The sequence below is a fragment of the Cebus imitator genome, unplaced genomic scaffold, assembly GCF_001604975.1.
Source record: "Cebus imitator isolate Cc_AM_T3 unplaced genomic scaffold, Cebus_imitator-1.0 Scaffold6, whole genome shotgun sequence".
Classification (NCBI taxonomy): domain Eukaryota; kingdom Metazoa; phylum Chordata; class Mammalia; order Primates; family Cebidae; genus Cebus; species Cebus imitator.
In genome coordinates, this window is record NW_016107321.1 from 409,466 (window position 1) to 429,004 (window position 19,539).

Genomic DNA, 19,539 nt, shown 5'->3' on the forward strand with positions numbered 1-19,539 from the left:
GACTCCTTAGGAGATTACTGTGGTAGTCAAATTCATGATGGAGTGGTGGCATTGGGGATGAGGAAAAGGGTAGATTGTAAAACAAGTCTTAGCCTGTCTTCTTCACAGACCTGACATTAATAAAATACCACAGTTAGATTAATCAAGGACTTGCTTTTTTTTCTTACATTTTCTAATAACAACTTTTCAAATGTACAGAAAAATTGAACTAATTTTACAGTGAGCATCCATATATTCATTGCCTAGATTCTATCATCTGTATTTTACTTTTCCACATATCTATTCATCTTTTCATTCATCTCCCCATCTATAAACTATTGCTTTGTTTTGATGCATTTCAAAATAGGTGCAGAAATCAGCACACTTTGCCCCAAGTACTGCAATATACATACCATTACCTGGAGTTTAATACTCAGAGAAAATTTTTAGGAATAAAATTTGCAAGCAATAAAACCTACAAATGTTAAGGTACCATTTGATAGGTTTTAGCAAATGCATAGATCCGTGTATCCCAAATTTTGATCAGAACAGAATACATTATCCTCACTCAGTCCTCACCCTCAGCGCCATAGGCTTCTACTGCCATTGCAGGATACAGTTATCTGGATGAATGGTAAGAACTTTCATATAGTCTTATTTTGCCATTTGTCTATCATCTTTACTAAAGTGGTGTTCAGAAAAAAACTGCATTGGGTATTTTATTTTGTAATACTGATTTGCAGAAGGTGTTGCCATATCTTGGCTTTCAGTCCATTGTTAGCTATTTATTTTATGAAAATTTTCTTTCAATCTTGTCTATTTATTTTCTTAATTATGCTATTTGATGGATAGTAATTTTTCATTGTTTTATTTATTCAATTCAATAATTTTTTCCTTCATGGCAATTGTGTTCTCTATCTTGTCTGAGAAACCTTTGAATACTCTCAAGCAAAAAAGATATTCTGCCATATTTTATTGTAAAATATTTATTTTCAAGGTTTTAGTGTTTATGCTTAAACCTATGGTCTGCCTCTAATCAATTTTTGTGTGTGGTGAAAGGTCAAAACTTGAGCTTCATTTTTTTTTTTTTTGACATAGGTATGTTGTTATTCCAGTACCATTTCCTATAAAACTACCCTCTTTCCACTGTAGAGTTATTTGGTACCTTTGTCAAATATTGAAGGACTCTATAAAAATGGACCTATTTCTGGACTTTCTATTCTATTCCATTGGCAAACATTAGATTATCTTCATTGTTTTAGTTTTAGAGTAACTCTTAAAGTCTTCAGTGTTAGTCTTTCAAATGTATTGTTCATTGAGATTGCTTTGGATATCTTATGTCCTTTGCATTCCAATATAATTTTACAATTAGCCTGTTAATTACAAAAACAAAGAGGGCTAGTGGGATTACAAATGGGCTTATGTTGAATGTGACGATCAATTTGAAGTAAAACGGCTTCTTAAAAACACTGAGTTTGCTGACTCATGAATATGGTTGACTGCTCATTTACTTGGATCCCCTTTAATTTTTTTCAGTAATATTTTACAGTTCTCAGGTATTGAAGGTCTTTCACTAAATTTATTCAACAGTATTTAATGTCTGTGATGCTATTATAACAAAATATTTTTAAACTTTCATCTTCTGATTGTTAATATAGAAAATACCATTTTTTTGTTTTACTCTTCTATAACCAAGCAAATTTAATCATTACTTTTGGTTTCTGTTTTATTGTTCAGGATAATTTATATAAAATTATGTATATGTAAAATAATATACATACATACATATTTCTTCTTTCTGAACCTACTGCCTTTATTTACTTTTACATTATTAAAACTTCAATATCATATTGAACAAAAGTAGAAGGAGTGGACTTCCTTAAATTTCTCCCGACCTGAAAGAGAAAATATTTAATAGTTCATTATTAACCATGTGTTAACTGTAGGGTTTTATAAATTTTGTTTCTCAAGCACAGCACGTTCTCTCCTGTGACTAGTTGCTGAGAGTTTTTCAAATCATAAATGAGAGTAGAAGTTTGCCAAATGTTTTTTCCTCCTTGTCAAAATCATGTTATTTTTTCTTCTTTATTGTATTACTTGATGAATAATATATAATGATGGCCAAATGTTAAACAAACACTCCATTTCTGGGATAAACTCCACTTTGTCAAAATATATGCCTTTTATATACAGTTATATATAATTGGATAAGATTCTACTAATGATTTTTTCAATTATTTTTATGAAGAATATTAGTCTATGATTTCCTCCCTCTACAATATCTTTATTAGGTTTTGAAATTAAGGTTATGTTGGTATCATAAAATATGTTAGAAGGTGTTTTTATTCCTATTTTCTGAGAGAGTTTGCATAAGATAGGTTTTATTTTTTATATAGTCATTCATATTATCTAAGTTGTAGAAGATGTTGGCATAATATTATAATTACTCCTTTTTATCTTTTTGGTATCTGTAGTAAAACCTATCTTTTACTCTTGTTGTTTGTGTTTTAGGCATCTCTTTTTTGTCAATCTAGCTTGGAAGTTGTCAATTTGTTGATCTTTCCGAAGAACTAACTTTTGGCTGTGATAATTTTCTCTCATTTTGAGAAGTTCTCTGTCTTTGGCTTTTGTCTACAACTTCATTAAGTTTGTTCTTTCTACTGACATTATTTTATTCTTTCTACTTATATTAAATTCACTGTGCTTTTCTTTGTCTAACTTCTCTAGTTGCAAGCTAATGTCACTAAATGTAAATATTTATTCTTGCCAAATATGTTCATTTAATGTCCTACTCTTCCTTCTAGGCTCTCGCTTAGCTACCTCCCTCAATAGGTTGTAGTTTCCTTTCAATTTTATTTGAAATATTTTCTAAATTTCTTCATAATTTCTCCCTTGACTTATATATTATTTAGAAGAAGGTTATTTAATTTCCAACTATTTTTGGAAATTAATAAATAAAAATAAACAAAATTTTGAAATAAATACAAATACTGATTTTTATTTGTTTATTTAATTACACTGATACAACAGACTCTGTATAAATTAAATCTATTACACTTATTGAGGCAAACTTTAGGGACAAGGATATAATCAATTTCCGTAAACATATCATGTGCCCTTGAAAACAATGTGTATTTAGCAGTAGTTTTGTACGGCGTTCTATAAATAACAATTAGCTCAATGTGGTTGATAATATTGCTAAAATTATTTATGCCTTTACTGTTTATGTAGTTTTTGATCATCAGTTTCTGAGTGAAGGAAAAGATTAACTTTTTGCTGGAGAATATTTGTAGCCTATGATTATCAGATTTATTTACATGGTGTTCTATATTTTGTGTTTCCTAATATATATATATATATATATATATATATATATGTATGTATATCTATATGTATGTGTATACATATATACAAGTAAATATGAAGAAATATACATATATGATATATAAAATAATATCTAACAAATATACACATATATAGTTAGTACACATAACTTAGGTAATATTTATGACAGAATTATTAAAGAAAACCGATTTATTTCTAGGAAAATGGCGAACATGCCTTGATTTTTTTACATTCTTTTTTTCTTTCTCAGTTACATAAATGTTTGAAAAATCTTGCTAGTTAGTCATGAAACCAGGGCTCTCAATTCACCAGGTGACACTCTCCAAAATTTCACAACATTTATTAAGAAATGATCAATCTCCTAAAATCAACATGGCAAAACAAAATCCAAGAAATGATAACAAAATACATTCTTTATTAATTTTCCTCTCAAATAAAAAAGTTCATATAGTTTTTCATAAATACTCTATATCAAAGGTCTTTATTGTGGCTCAAACCTAAGTGACACAATATGTATTACTCAGGATGTTTTCTTCTTGTTTTAACAATTGATGTCACCACACTTTGAATATGTTTTATGTGAGTTGACAGCTATTTAACAGTGTTATTCATCATTATTAATGTATGAAAAAATATAGTACATTTAATATTTGTTTATGACCATGTTAAATTTCATCTACTTAAAGATATTAATTTATATACTGATTAAGTCATTTTAAAAAGTCATAATTTAGGAGAGCATTCCAGCAGCTTTGTTCTTCCTCTTTTACTTTAAATGGTAGAGGTAAAAGGTTAGTTGAAATTTCTGCATGCGATCCTGCTTTTGTTTTGGACTTATGGCATTCTTGTTATATATTAGATGTGTTTATTTTATGTCTCTCTGTGAATGATGCAGCTCAGCAGTTCTTCGCCTCTGGGTGTGAAGAAACTATTGAGTTAGCCTTGGCTATAAATTGGTACCACTGGGATGGACAACTACTTAAATTATTATATTATTTTTCATAAGATGCTGTACTCTGAAGTCCTTCCCATTTATCAACCTAATAGCTCAGTGGGTGTCTCCTGCAGCCTTTATTGTCTGGGTCAGTTAGCTCTGGACGTTAGAGTGGTGATTATGAGGGCCAAGCTTGTGGTTTTAATCCCTATATGGGCCAGTTAGTTTCTCAGTTAGGAAAAACCCTTGTGCACAGCAATCACCTGCACTTGTAACCTTTCTGTCTTGTAGTTAAACACCAAGGGTTATGGAAGTGACATGTCATGGGAGTGCAGAAGACATAGTGCAATTCATCATTACTGCTAGAGAAATAAATCAAGGCACATATTCCCTTGACTAGATGTTTCTTTCATCCTTAAGTCGGGGAGCATACACATGGATTTGGAGCTATATATGCTGTGCTTAAATGATTTTTTTTGTTAAACCAAATATAAACTCAAAAGTGTCATTGAATTTGAAATATTAAAAGATAAAGCAGCTCAATGCCTGAACTTTGGAATCCTTTGACAGCTCACAATGCACCATATCCAAACCCCCAGAAATTGTATTTTCCTAAGCTCAGAAATTCCTTCATAGTAATTTGTCATGTTTCCCAGTCTTTCACAATCATCATGGTTGGCCTTTCCCCCAGGTGCATTTATTGTTTACCCTTGTTTGGATTGATGGCCCAGTTCTCACCTGTCTAGGTTGGTGAGCCTTGGCACAGCTTGGATTAAATCTTCCATCTCTCATACAGCTGCAATTTTCTGTAAGGATCCACATTCTCTCACCAACACTCCTTCATAACAGAGTCCCCTTTTGACTCCATTATGAGGGGAAAGAAATTGGGGTCTTCACTCCTCATCTTCCTCCATTCAGTCAAAACTATCTTTTGGCTATCTGCTTTCTTCAAACTGTTGTATAAGTGGGAGGAAAAAATAATGAACTGCCGTAAGAAACTTATGATTAGGATATGAAAAAACAGGAAGTGGGCATACTTAATTTTAACTCAAGAAAGACCATGGGCCATGAAACAATGTGTCTGAGAAAAGTAGAAGCAGACCTGTAAGAATACTTAAAATCCTGAGCTGTGTTCAGTGCTGAGCTTCATTGTCCTGAGTTGCATTCACCCCATGAAACAAAATGAGATTTGAAGGCTAGTGATATGGTTTGGTTCTGTATCCCCACACAAATCTCATCTTCAATTACAAAATCAATAGTAATCCCCATTCATTGAGGAAGGGACGTGGTGGGAGGTGATGGGATCATGGGGAGTTTTCCCTTACGCTGTTCTCATGATAGTGAGGGAATTCTCATGAGATCTGATGGTTTTAAAGTGCGGCACTTCCCCTTTACTTGCTCTCTGTCTCTCCTGCTACCATGTAAGACATGCCTTGCTCCTTTCTCCCTTCTGCCATGATTGTAAGTTTCCTGAGGCCTCCCCAGCCATGTGGAACTGTGAATCAATTAATCCTCTTTTGTTTATAAATTACCCAGTCTCAGGTACTATCTTATTTTATTTTATTTTATTTTATTTTATTTTATTTATTTTATTTTATTTTGAGACAGAGTCTCACTCTGTCACCCAGGCTGGACTGCAGTGGCATGAACTCTGTTCCCTGCAACCTCCGCCTCCCAGGTTCAAGCAATTCTCAGGCCTCAACCTCCTGAGAAGCTGGGATTACAGGCATGCACCACCAAGCCTGGGTAATTTTTGTATTTTTAGTAGATACAGGGTTTCACCATGTGGGCCAGACTGTTCTCAAACCCCTGACCTCAAGTGATCTACCCAGCTCGGACTTCCTATGTGCTGGGATTACAGGCATAAGCCACAACGCCCAGCCTCAGATGGTGTCTTTATAGTAGTGTGAGAATGTGCTGATAACAGCTAGTACAATTATTTTAAAATTGTTCCTTGTCACTTTAAGTTATGTGATTTAAGTTACTTAACACAAATCTTACGTTTTATCACCCACCTGCTTTAAAATAATAAAAAAACCTATTTCAGTTATCAAAGTCTGATTTTCTTATCAATATCTCCTGCTATTCCTCTTTTTAACAGAGCAAAAGAAACTCAAAAAACAACCAACTCTACCTATTTGCTTGCAATACACATCCTGAATAACCCCATCACTCACGTGTAACATGTAGATGGATGGAATCAAAACATTAACATTTGTTAATTTTGTCATCAGTGTTGTCTTTATCATTTGCTGTGGTTTACCAATATTTGTCTCTGTACAACATCAATCCAGCTTTTTCTTTCTTTCTTTGTTTAAAAAATAAAGATAGAATTAATTTTTCCTTGAGTTTTTCCTGCCCCAATGATATATTTTAATTGCTGGAAAAATATAGTTCCAACTGTATTTCTGGTGTAGTGGGTTAAAGGTTGAAGGGACAATTGTTTTGACACACCTTTTCCTCAGGACATTTTCAGCACTGAAATTCAGGTCATGGAGAGATAAGTTAAAGTGCTGTTTTAGGAAGACTGCCGGGGGCAGATGCAGTATTTCTTTCGTAGCTTCCCACTTTGTGTACACAGCACTGCAGCTTGCATAGAAGAGCTCACCAAGATTACCGCACCTGTGGTAGGACGTTAGGAAGAGAAGCTTCATCTCAGTCCGTGGGAAACCGTGCTTCTATGTCCCTGTATGCCTCTTCTGAATGCCACCAAGACGTGCTTGGTTCCTTTAAGAGAAGCAAATATTAATACCTCTCTTTTGTTCCATTTTCTCTTCATGCCCTGTGTCTTTTTGACCTCTGCTGAAAGCCGTGTGTGCCTTGGCACTCTGTTACAGCCATCATACTTTGTGGTGTAATTGTTAAGGTCACATAAAGAATCAACCTTGAAAAAGATGACTCAAGTTGGATGTTTTTCTATGAAAAAGAAGTGTATGTTAATGCACTCAGAGAAATAAATAAACATTGTATCTGATCCTGTGGGGTGCAATAAAGTTTTTATGTGAGGAGCTGGGAATAATCACATCACTCATCTGTGCCACAAATATGAGTGAGCCAGGAAGGTTTTCTCTGTCAAATTGCTATAAAGCTTTTCTCGGTACTATCCCAGCTCATTCCAATTTTTATTTATGACAGGTGTTATCTCCAGTTTACTTTCTTTATTTTTCCTTTTTTGTTAAGTTTGTGAGCAATGGAACTTATATGCTTACCCTTGATAATGTGATAAAGAATACATAATTAACGTGGAAGCCTGGGTATTTGGTCATTTCAAGGGATAAGAGTTGGGTAGTATGATGGAAATGTAAGAGAGATAATGAATAGCTAGAGGCCCATGGACTCACTGAGTTCTTACTGGTCTTTGTCTGATGCTTAAGAAATACCTGAATCTGCTATGAAAGCCAGCATATTTCCAGTGTTACAGCCATCCATTGGCATCCTATGGGGAAGGTGCCTTTGTTGGGATGAAGGGGTATTGGGTCAAGAATAGGTTTATGACAGAATGATTCTGAATCCGCAGAAAGATGTATAGGCAATAAAGAAAGTTTAGGAAACTAAGGATTAATAGAAGGTGATGCTCTGATTCTTTTATCACAGAATACATACAATTAAATGACAATGATAAAAATAGCAAAATGCCATAGAATTTTTGTTTCTGAAAATAATAGAATATCAGGAATTAGATTTAAACTCCTGTCTTGAACAAGCAGAATACCAAACAAAATGTATTAAACACTGGTTTTCAGTACTGGAAACAAGCCACTCAAGACAATGATCCCTGACACAAGAGAATGAGTGAAGTGAACTCTAGGGCTGATTCAGCTTACAGCCTGAAGAGAATTGCAGGCTGCAGTACAGGGAACCCATTCAGTGCCTGGTTGCCTCTCTAAGTTGAGAAGGCAGAATTTATTTATATAGGAAGTCCAGGCAGCTAGAAACACAATGTAAAATATTAGCAAACAGGTAGATATCATGAGAACTTTGGAGTTTTAAGGATGAGTCACCTTAAGAGTTCAGCAGAATACAGAACAGTGCTCATAACTGGGCAAAGATATCAGGCATGCAGAACTATCCCAGGAGCTGACTCTGGGCTAAGAATAGTAGCGTGTCCCCCTAGACAGAGTGAGAAGACCCACGAACACATGGAATGGCACTTCGAGAAGAGTTCTCAGAAAGGTATGACCTCAGTACTCTGGCCAAGTTATCTCTAGATTAAGGGCTGCTCTTATCGCAGCTAAGAATGTTTAAAAACAAGCCTAGAAATAATTGACTGGTTCAAAGGGACTTAATTGAATCTTAGAAAATGGCTAAAATATAGTCAAAGATATATAGGGAAAAAAATATCACCCGACAAGATTCCAATGTTAAGAATCTAATAAAAAATTATCAGGCATGAAATGAAGCAAGGAAAATGACCCTTAGTGAGGAGAGTAATCATTCAACAGAAACAGACTGTAGGAAGTGGAATTATTAGACAAGGATATTAAAGAAGCTATTTTGAATATGTTCCATAGGTTGAAAAAGTAGAGGAATATGTGAACATTCTGAGGATGGATATGAAATGCAAAAATACTCAAATGAAAGTTATGGAGATGAAATATACAATGTCTGGCATAAAAATGTATTGAGTGAGATTAACAGCATATCAGCATTGCAAAAAAGCAGGACAAATGAGCTTGAAGATCTAACAGTCAAAACTATCCAAAAGGAAATCCGGTAGGATTAAATGATGGAAGAATAAACGAGCAGAGAATCCGGAGGCTGGACAACATCAAGAGGCTAACAATATTTATAACTGGAATCCTTAAGAAATAGTTGAACAAATAGGCCACTGTTTTTCAAATTCAGCAAAACCATAAACATATAGGCCTAAAAATTTGTATGAACCAAAAGAAGAAGAAACATTAATAACAGAACAAGGCTAATAATGATCAATTTGTTTAAAATTAGTGGGAAAGAATCTTAAGAAGAAGCTGCCCCAAAAGTTACCTTATGTATAAAGGGCAAAAAGAAAACAGCATAGGAGACTTCTCATTAAAATGTGCTAGCTGTAAGTCCATGAAGTTGCACATTTACAGTAACAGAAGAAAAAATTAACAGAATTCTATATTCAGTAATATTTTAAGAATTCAAGGCAAGATGAATATTTTTTTGGATCTATGAAAGCTGAACAAATTCATCTCTGATGGTCCAGCAAATAAAGAAGTATTAAAGTCCTTCAGTCAGAGGGAAAGGATTCCAGGTAGAGATACTGATCATATGAATGAATGGAATGAAGAATGCTGAAAATGGTCTAGCATTCATTCATTCATAATAACCTGAGCATCAGAAGCATTTTGTTAATGGTATTTTATCTCTTCTCATCAGGTAAACACTAGAGTAATAAGAAAGATATATTACCTCATTTTTAAAAAATTATTTAAAACATAACTGAAACACGCAGCCATAAAAAACGATGAGTTCGTGTCGTTTGTAGGGACATGGTTGAACCTGGAAGCCATCATTCTCAGCAAACTGACACAAGAACAGAAAATCAAACACCGTGTGTTCTCACTCATAGGTGGGTGTTGAACAATGAGAACACATGGACACGGGGAGGGAAGCATCACACACTGGGGTCTGTCGGGGGGAAATAGGGGAAGGACAACAGGGGCTTCGGAGTTGGGGAGAGATAGCATTGAGAGAAATGCCAGATATAGGTGATGGGAAGGAAGGCAGAAAATCACACTGCCATGTGTGTACCTATGCAACAATATTGCATGTTCTTCACATGTACCCCCAAACCTAAAATGCAATAAAAAAAAGAAAAAAGAAAAACAACACCAACAACAACAGCATAACTGAAACAACTCGAAGGAGTAACCAAAACTCTCACTTCAAGAAACCAGAAAGGATATAAGAAAATAAACACAAAACAAGTAGAAGGAAGGAAATAATTAAGATTAATGCAGAAATCAATGACATTGAAAACATAAAAACAATTTAAAAAAACAATAAAACCCTGCTGGGCACGGTGGCTCACGCCTGTAATCCCAGCACTTTGGGAGGCCAAGGCAGGTGGATCACAAGGTCAAGAGATCGAGACCATCCTGGCCAACATGGTGAAACCCCACCTCTAAAAAAAAAAGAAAAAACAATTTTTTAAAAATCAATAAAACCAAAGCTACATTTTTGACAGGATCAAAACAATTGATACATTTTTCACAAGACTGACAAAGAAGTCAAGAGATCAGATACAAATTGCTAACATTAGGAATTGTGTAGAGGGGATATCGCTAGAGACCACAGAGGTATTAGAAACATGGTACTACAAAGAACTATGTGTACATAAATTTGACCAGTTAGATAAAATGGACTAATTTCTTGACAACTACAAATTGACAAAGAACAATTCACCAAGAACCATCTTAATACCCAGGTGATTTAATTCTACTAAATAATGAAAGAATAACAATAATCCTAAGCATATTCATCCAGAAATAGAAGATAAATGAACACTTCTCAAATCATTTTATGACACCATCTTTACTTTGATGCTAAAAATAGAAAAAGAGAATACAAAAAAGACAACTTCAGAACAATATCCCACACAAACATAGATATATAACACTTCAGCAAAATGTTAGCAAATAAAATCCTGTTATATATGTATAAATCTATCTTTCCATCCATGTGTTGAAATAATACTATATTACTAACAAATCAGATTTCTTCCAAAATTCAGAATTTGTTCAACATTTAAAAATCAATTAATGTAGTTTGTTATATTAACAGTCTGGAGAAAAGGGAAAAGACACACAGTAGTATTAATAGACACAGGAAGTACGTTTCATCAACTAGCCATTTTCTTAAAACTTTTCAGTGGTTTCTGATGGCTCTTAGAGTAAAGGATAAATTCTATCAAATGTACTACAGCTCAGTTCTGAGATGGACCCCTATAATCTCTGAAGTCGTACTCTCCTATATGCTTCTATGAGCCATACATGCTTTCTCAGGGTTCATGGATTATAAGATCTTTTATGCCTTGTGTTATCCTCAATCAAAATTGTCTCTGCTTTGAAAAATTTTCTCCACCTTTTAATTTCTCCCCACCACTGAGTTTTGGCCTTTGTGTAATATAACCAGTGATACTTTCATGGAAAGGCCAATTCATATAAATTCTTATGTTTTAACAACTTTTTATACCAATTCCTATTTATGATTGTGTTCATATAATTTAAATTTTATCTACACATGTGCATGCTTACTGTTCTCTTCCATCTAATTCATGTTAAGCATTCATAAATAGTTAATAAATGAGTAAATTATCTGCTTTCTTTTTACACCTTCATAATGACTTGATCATCAGAAGCATTTTACTATTGGCATTTCATCTCTTCCCATCAGGCAAAGTAAATGCTTTGGAGAAAACAAGAACATGCTAAAAGTATCATTCAATCCATTTTATTTTATATTTAAATAGTTTTATTATTTTAACTTTAATGGTATAATAAATGTTTATTAGCATTTGTCATTTATTCATTAAATAAACATTTATTGAGTTCCTCACATGGCCACACACAAGTGATAGACGAGTGAACCAGACAAACCAAAGCCCCCAAATCTATGAAGTACACAAGTATGTGGGTCTCTATCATTGTTGTTCCTTTCATTTTTAAGAAACACAATGTAATGAATTAAAAGAAAAAGCAGTTTTTAGTCTTTCTCCTTTGAATGACTAGTATGAAAGATAACTATTCACATATAGTTAAAACATTTGAACCATTTAAGAAGAAAATACATGAAAAGTAAAAGCATCTATCCTCACTACAGCCTTCAGTTTATCTCACTAGAGGTGACTGGAACTCACCCAAATACCCTATGGAAGTGATGTTAATGGTTTATTTCAATAAGCATACAAATTGATCTTCTCAGTCTTAAAATTGAGAAAGTTACATTTGTCTTATCTGAGTTTCTTTCTCAGGGAACCAACCATCAGGCCTCACAGAGAGTTTCAAGCAGCTGAAATGCATCAGATCACATCATCTGAACAGTGAAATGCCAGACCCCTTACCCTCATGGTTGCCTATTTACCAACTAGTCTTCCTTAAATATCTCTAATTCCTGTTTTCCCACATATGGTTACATTTCTTCCCTGTTATATAAAGCCCTGATTTTATAATAGTTGGTCAGGGAAATGGATTTGAGATAGAGCTCCCATCTTCTTGGCTGCGGCACCTGACTACTGCCTTCTTCCTTGGTTATACTTGTTGTCTCAGTGATTGGCTTTCTGTGTGGTGAGCAATAGGACCTAGACTGAAACCTTGGGGTTTTGGTAACATAACCACCATTTTTATTTTTTTATGACTCTTACTGAAAAAAAAATAAAACATGTATATGTATATTCTTGTTTATTTATAAAAAAGATGCTAATAATTCATCTGTTTTTAACAAATTATGCTTTATAATTCCTTGTATGAGCACATGCATATGTAACTGACTTTTATGGAAATGCAATATTACAAGCATATCATAATTAACATAACTTGTCCCCTACTGAGTAGCTACAATTTTTTATTTTTTAAAAGTATTTTGATAAATATGTAAAATGTTGTAATTAATGTTTTCAGTGAGGAATGTCATAGAATGATATTTAATATATTTTAAAAGAAAAAATAAGACATAATATTGAATGTTATTCTGATCTATGACGATTCTGTAAAGGGGAGTCCAGTGTTTCCGTAGCTATTACTTCCCTGTCTAATGAAGGACAAGAAGGTCAGTCCCTCTAAGGAGGGACTGAAACAGGGAGACAGTGACTCCTGTCTCAGTAGTCACTCCCTGAGACAGGGAGTGACTAATTACTCAAGGTCACTCTCCCTGAGACAGTGAGTGACTAGTTACTGAATCACACTTGAAAAATACTAGGTTTTTAAGCAGTTTTACTGTCTTTGGAGCAGGGATAAGAGTTTTTCCATATGAATACCCATTTTAAAAAGTCACTATTCCAATAATATATGTATTGTAAAAAATTACTGCTATATGTTTTGTTAAGTTTGTATAACAGTAATGGCAATTCTTTTGGCTGACAATTTGGAGTAAAATTTGGAAATTGCTACTGTCACATCTTTGAGAGTATCTATATTTCTTATGGTGGTAGTTTATAAAATATATAGCAGTGGTTTCACTCAAGGTAACATCTCCTGCTTCCAAAGTGCTATGAGAAACAAAGACAGTCCATGAAATTCATCACATGTTAGCAGACTGACAAGGAAATGAGAGCATTCATCTGAAACAACCCACCAGATGCTGCCATGGTATCTTGTCAATATGGTTCACTTAATTCTGTCAAAGCCTTTCCTACAATATGGATGTTTTGTCTTGTAATTGTCAAAAATATTCTTGTATTGGCAGGCCCAGCAGGTATTATTTTTTGAGCTTCTTTTCTTTTTTTTTCTTCAAACTCACATGATCTCACAGATTCAGTGAAAGACTGATAAGACTGATCAATAAATCACAAATTCATGGGTGAGCCAACCCATGTTGTTGTTTAAAAATTAGGCTACAGATGCAATAAAAGAAACAGACAGTTGGTCAGTTTCTAATGCATTGCTGCTTATACTGCTTAGTTTCTCCTTTTTTAGAGGTTAGTATTATGAAGTCATATATTTTCATTTTTCTTTTTTTTAATAGCTGGATGATGATATGACTAAATGTATTGTGTTTGGTCCTTAAACCTGAAGTATTTCTAACTGAACATCTCTTTAAAGGTTGAAAGTAATATTCTCAGAAGCAGGATACTTCAAAGCTCAAATGATCAATTTGTAGACATAACTGAACAAACCGTAAGACTTAAGTTATAAAAGAGAAGTAACCAACAAACTGAAATATCAGCAATACTGCCACTCAGCTGGATGTTGACCTAAAGCAATATTGGCTCAAAATGTGTCAGAAAGTTTTTTTCTCAAAAATAAGATTCATTTTCTCAGTAGTTAGATTTTTTAAACTTTAAAATTGATATAGTTTACATTTAAAAAACATGGCAAAAATAGTAGTGTTCACACATATCCCTCATCCAGCTTCCCAGAGATAACATCTTACTAAACCATAGTACATCATCAGAACCAGAAATTTGACATTGGTATAACACTAACATATGGGCACACCTAATCCCAAACTTAAACCTTGGCAATTATGGAATTGTCTTCATTATTGTAATTTTGACATTTGAAGAATTTTATAAATACTAAATGATAAAGTATGCTATTTTAACAGGTTAATGGAGATATAATTCAGATCATAAAATTCATCCCTTTAGAATAAACAACTCAATAGATTTTGATATGTTCACAGAGTTGTGCAGCCATCACCACAATCTAATTTTAAAACATTTCTTCACTCCAAAAGAGACTCCATACCTATTACCAGTCAGACTCATTTACCTGACCTAAAACCCGCATAGCACTAGACAATCAAGTGTCTACTTTCCAGCTAGGTATGGTGGCTCAAGCCTGTAATCTCAGCACTTTGGGAGGCCAAGGCAAGAGGATTCCTTGAGCCTAGAACTTGGAAACTAGCCTGCTCAACACAGCAAGACCCTGTCTTTATTAAAAAAACAAAAAAGAATATACTTTATGTCTGTCTCTATGGAATTTTTACTCTAGATATTTCAAATGAATAAAATCATGCATGTGGTCTTTGATGACTGATTTCTTTCTCTTAACAAAACACTGTTAAAGTTCATTTATATTTTAGCATGTATCAGAATTCCATTACTTTTTATTGCTGAATACTATTTTGTGAATATGCACTTTTATTTATGTATTTATTATTTCATAAAAATTGTGTTGTTTCTATGATTTTACTATCATGAGTAACAGTATGAACAAGTAATTGTGTAATGTTTTTGTGTGGACAAATACTGCCCAGTTGTTGAGTCATATGGTAACTGTTATCACGTGGGCAGACGACATCTTGCTTAGCTCTGTGTTCCAGCTTTTTGTGTGAAGATGTTTGCATTTCTCAATTATAAATACCTAAGAATGTAATTTCTGGGTTCTATAGTGTATATTTATATACTGTATATTTAATTACCAAGCCTGTTCTCCAAAATGGCTATAACCATTTAATAGACTTTTATATGTGTTGAGATCCAGATTTTCCACATTCTTACCAGAATTTGGTATTGACAGAATATAATTTCTTTTTAAATTTTAGCCATTCTTATAAGAGTGTACTGGCATCTCATTGTAATTTTAATTTACATTTCCCTAATGAACAATGGTGCTAATATCATTTCATGGGAATATTTGCTATTGTCTATCCTCTTGGATGAGTGAAATGTCTCTTAAGTCTTTTGTTCATGTTGCAGCTAAATTGTTTTCTTACTGTTACATTTAGAAAGCACTTTCTATATTTTCAAAACAAATACTTTGTCAGATGTGTGATTTGCTGATATTTTTCCCTGTCTGTGGCTTACCTTTTTATGTTCTTAACAAAGTCTTTCCTAGAGCAAAACACTTTAATTCTGGTGAAGTTCCATGTTTCATTTCTGTTTTTAATGGATTGTGTTCTCAGTTTCATGTCTAAGAACTCTGTCTAATATTAGGTCACAATAACTTTCTCCATTGTTTTTGGACGTTACAGTTATATATTTTAAATTTGAATCCATAATTTAATTTTTAAATAAACTCTGAGGCTCAATGAGTTTTTAAATTCACTTGTTTAGATTTTACCTGTGGATGTCCATTTGTTCCAACGCCATTTGTTTAAAAGATGAGACTTTGTCCACTGAATTGCTTCTGCAAATTGTTGAAAAATCAGTTGGATATGTTTGTGTTCACATATTTCTAAGTTCTTAACAATGTTGAATTTTACCTGAGTCCTGTGACCCTGGGAAACAAAGGTGAAGGATCCATCTATTCCATGTTCTGGGATATGGCTCACCCTAAAGAACCACCCTTCCAATGTGACTACAGTGGAATCAGGGATGCCACTTGGTTGACCTAGAACATGGCTAGACATGGAATCCCTAAATTCCTATTCTTTACTTTATCAGTGACGAGCTGAACTTCATGTCCCCACCAATCAATAGGAACAAAATGTTTCTTAACAAAATTTAGTTAAGATTCCCTTGAACTTTGGCCCATCCAGCCTCAGCCAGCATACCAGCCTTCCTTCAGGACCCCGTTAGAAAACAGACTTACATCAGACTAAAACATGCTCTCATCTACTGTCTGAGCACATCACCCTTTCCTTCCACTTCCCCATACCCAGTTCCTTCTCATCTGTTTAATCTGCTCTATAATCCTTGAGATGCTTGCTGACTTTAAGATGAGTGTTCTCCCCATTACAACAGCCCATCCCCAAACAATTATTTCTAATAAGCTCGTTCCTTACTGAGTCTGAATGTGTTTTTCATTTGCCACTGTATATTCTGTTCTGTTGATCTGTGTCAACATCCCCAACAATATTGCATTGTCTTGACTATGGTAGCTGTATTATAACTCCAAAATTTGGTAGTGTGCTTCCTTCAACTTTATTGTTCTTTTTCAAGGTTGTTTTTAAGTCTTCCATCTCCTTTGCTTTTCTATATAAATTTTAGAATGAGCTTGTGTATATTTATAAAAACTCCAGGCATAATTTTGATGCTAATTGGATTAAATTTATAGGCTGATATGAAAATAATTTTTTGACATTTAATTTAATTTTACATTCCAGGACATAGGGGCAGAACATGCAGGATTGTTGTTTAGGTAAATGTGTGCCACGGTGGTTTGCTGCACCTATCAGCTATCACCTAGATATTAAGCTCTGCATGCATTAACTACTTATGGAGATAATTGACATCTTTACTTTGTTGCATTTTCTAATCTTTAAACATGATGTTTTATTTATTTATAAGTTTTTATCATCATTTTTAGTTTTTGACATACAGGTTCTGTACATGTTGGTTAAATGTATAACTTTTTTTTGGAGTCATTCTAAATGTCACTGTGTTTTAAATTTTGGTTTTCAATAGATTATTGATACATATATACAATTGATCTTTGTATATTGACCTTATATTAGTTCTAAGAGTTTTGCTTTTTTAAAAAAACTTAGTATTTTTCTACAAATGATTATTTGCAAGTAAGGTGAGTTTCATTCTTTTTTTCAATCTACATTCTTTTTACTTATTTTAGTGCCTTATTACACTGGTTAACATTTTAGTACAATGATCACTAGCAGTGATGAGAATGGGCTGGCTTGCTTGCGTGCTCCTAATTTTAAGTGAAAAGCATTCAGTCTTTCACTATTGAGTATGACGTTTGCTGCCTGGCTTTTTAAATAGATGTTATAATGTTAAATAATTTTTCTTTATTCCTAGACTAGGGAATGTAAAATATAGCCATAATGAGATGTCATTTTGCAACAAATACAATGACTATAATTTTGCTTATGAAACCCCGAAAATAATAAATTGTAGCAAGTATGAGAAGCAACTAGAACCCTCATACATTGCTGATGAGAACGTATAATGATGCAGCATTTGGAAGTTTATTTAAATTTAAAAAGTTAAATATACACTTACCAGATGAGCTAGCAATTCTACTCTGGAACATTTCATAGAAAAGAAATGAAAACAAAAAGATTTATCCACAAATATTTACTGCAGTGTTATTTATAATAAACAAAATGTAGAAATAATATAATTAGCCATTAACTGGTATGTAAATAAACATCATGTGGTATATCTCACCAATAGAAAGGAACAAAGTACTGATATGCCAAAAACATGGATAAAGCTCAGAGACATTATGCTCAATGGAAGAGGAGAGACAAAAAGATTACATATTATATTATCGTTATGTAAAACAGTAGGAACATAAACCATAGACACACAAAGCAGATTTTGTGTTGCCTGAGGCTGAGGGTGGCAGTGTAGATACACAGTGAATAGTCAAGTAGGAAATTTTTGAGGTGATGGGAGTGTTCTAAAGCTGAGTCGGCGTGAAAGTTGCATAACAGTATACATTTTCTAAAAGTCATTGAACCATACATTGCAATTGGTCAGTGTGCAGTATGGTATGCTGATTATACTTCAATAAAACCTGTCTAGAAATAAAGATGTAGACCAAATAGTTCCAGGATCCCTCCTATCTCACACATTCAAAAGAGTAATATAACAATAATAGTAATTATACCTCATGAGGAGAAAATAAAGTCAGTGAATGTTTTCCCATACTTTTGAGACCTTCAATGCATCCCTGCAGACTGAACGTTGGTGCATCTCTAGAAACGGAAGGCAGGTAATATTTGTGACCAGGTTCCAGCTGTACATGGAGAACAGGCAAGCAGAAAGTGTCCAGTGGCCTGTGGCTAGGAAACAAAGGAGCTGGGCAGCATGGTGGCCTGAGGCGAGCAGGACTGGGACTTCGTCCTGACAAAGTGGGAATGTTGAGGAGATATGATAAGGGAAGCAGAGGATGCCGGGAGAATGTTGTTGGCTTTCAACATAGAACAGAGACCAGCATCAAGGAATGTGGATGGCCTCCAGAAGCTGAAATAAGCAAGGAAATGCATTCTCTCCCAGAGCTCCCAGAAGGAATTCAACAGTGCCAACACCTTGATTTTAGCTTGTGAGGCACCTGTTGAATTCCTGATACCCGAAACTGTAGGATAATAAATGTGTATTGATTTAAGCCACAAAATTTGTGCAGTCTATTTTAGCAGCAATGAGAAACAAATGTCACATCTACCTGGTTTACATCCACCAAAGATTTTATATCTAATATAAGTTTGATAGTGAGAAATTATTTCTTCTTGAACCACTTATTCATACAACTATTTCATTAGAAGTTCAGACTTGATTCTGATTGACAAAATTACTTTTTCATAGATACAGAGACAATATTTAATTATATATATAATTAAAATATTTTGTAGTAAATAAAGAGTATAAGTGCACACACTATTTTTTCTATCTTAATATAGCACTCAAATATTCACCAATTTGATATTTGTTTCTTTTTTTTTTCTGAGATAGGGTCTCACTCTGTTGTCCAGGCTGGAGCACAGTGGCATAATCTCAGCTCACTGTAACCTCTGCCTCCTGGACACAAGCCATTCTCCTGCCTGAGCCTCCCAAGTAGATGGGTTTGGGTACCTACCACCACATATGGCTAATTTTTGTATTTTTAGTAGAGACAGTGTTTCACCATTTGGCCAGGCTGGTCTCAAACTCCTGACCTCAAGTGATCCACCTACCTTAGCCTCCCAAAATGCTAGGATTACGGGCATGAGCCACCATATTTGGCCTCATA

The 19,539-nt window shown here is 34.0% G+C and overlaps 1 long non-coding RNA gene across 1 annotated transcript in view; it reads right to left on the bottom strand.

The window, feature by feature from the left end:
• Positions 1–3,456: 3,456 nt before the first annotated feature.
• Positions 3,457–19,539, bottom strand: part of LOC108310742 — a 34,315-nt gene continuing 18,232 nt past the window's right edge. Inside the window, exons 2-3 of the long non-coding RNA XR_001827896.2 lie at positions 6,881–6,985; positions 3,457–5,204 (exon numbers count right to left, since the gene is read on the bottom strand). This is a non-coding gene — a long non-coding RNA (uncharacterized LOC108310742). The remainder of the gene's footprint in view (positions 5,205–6,880; positions 6,986–19,539) is intronic.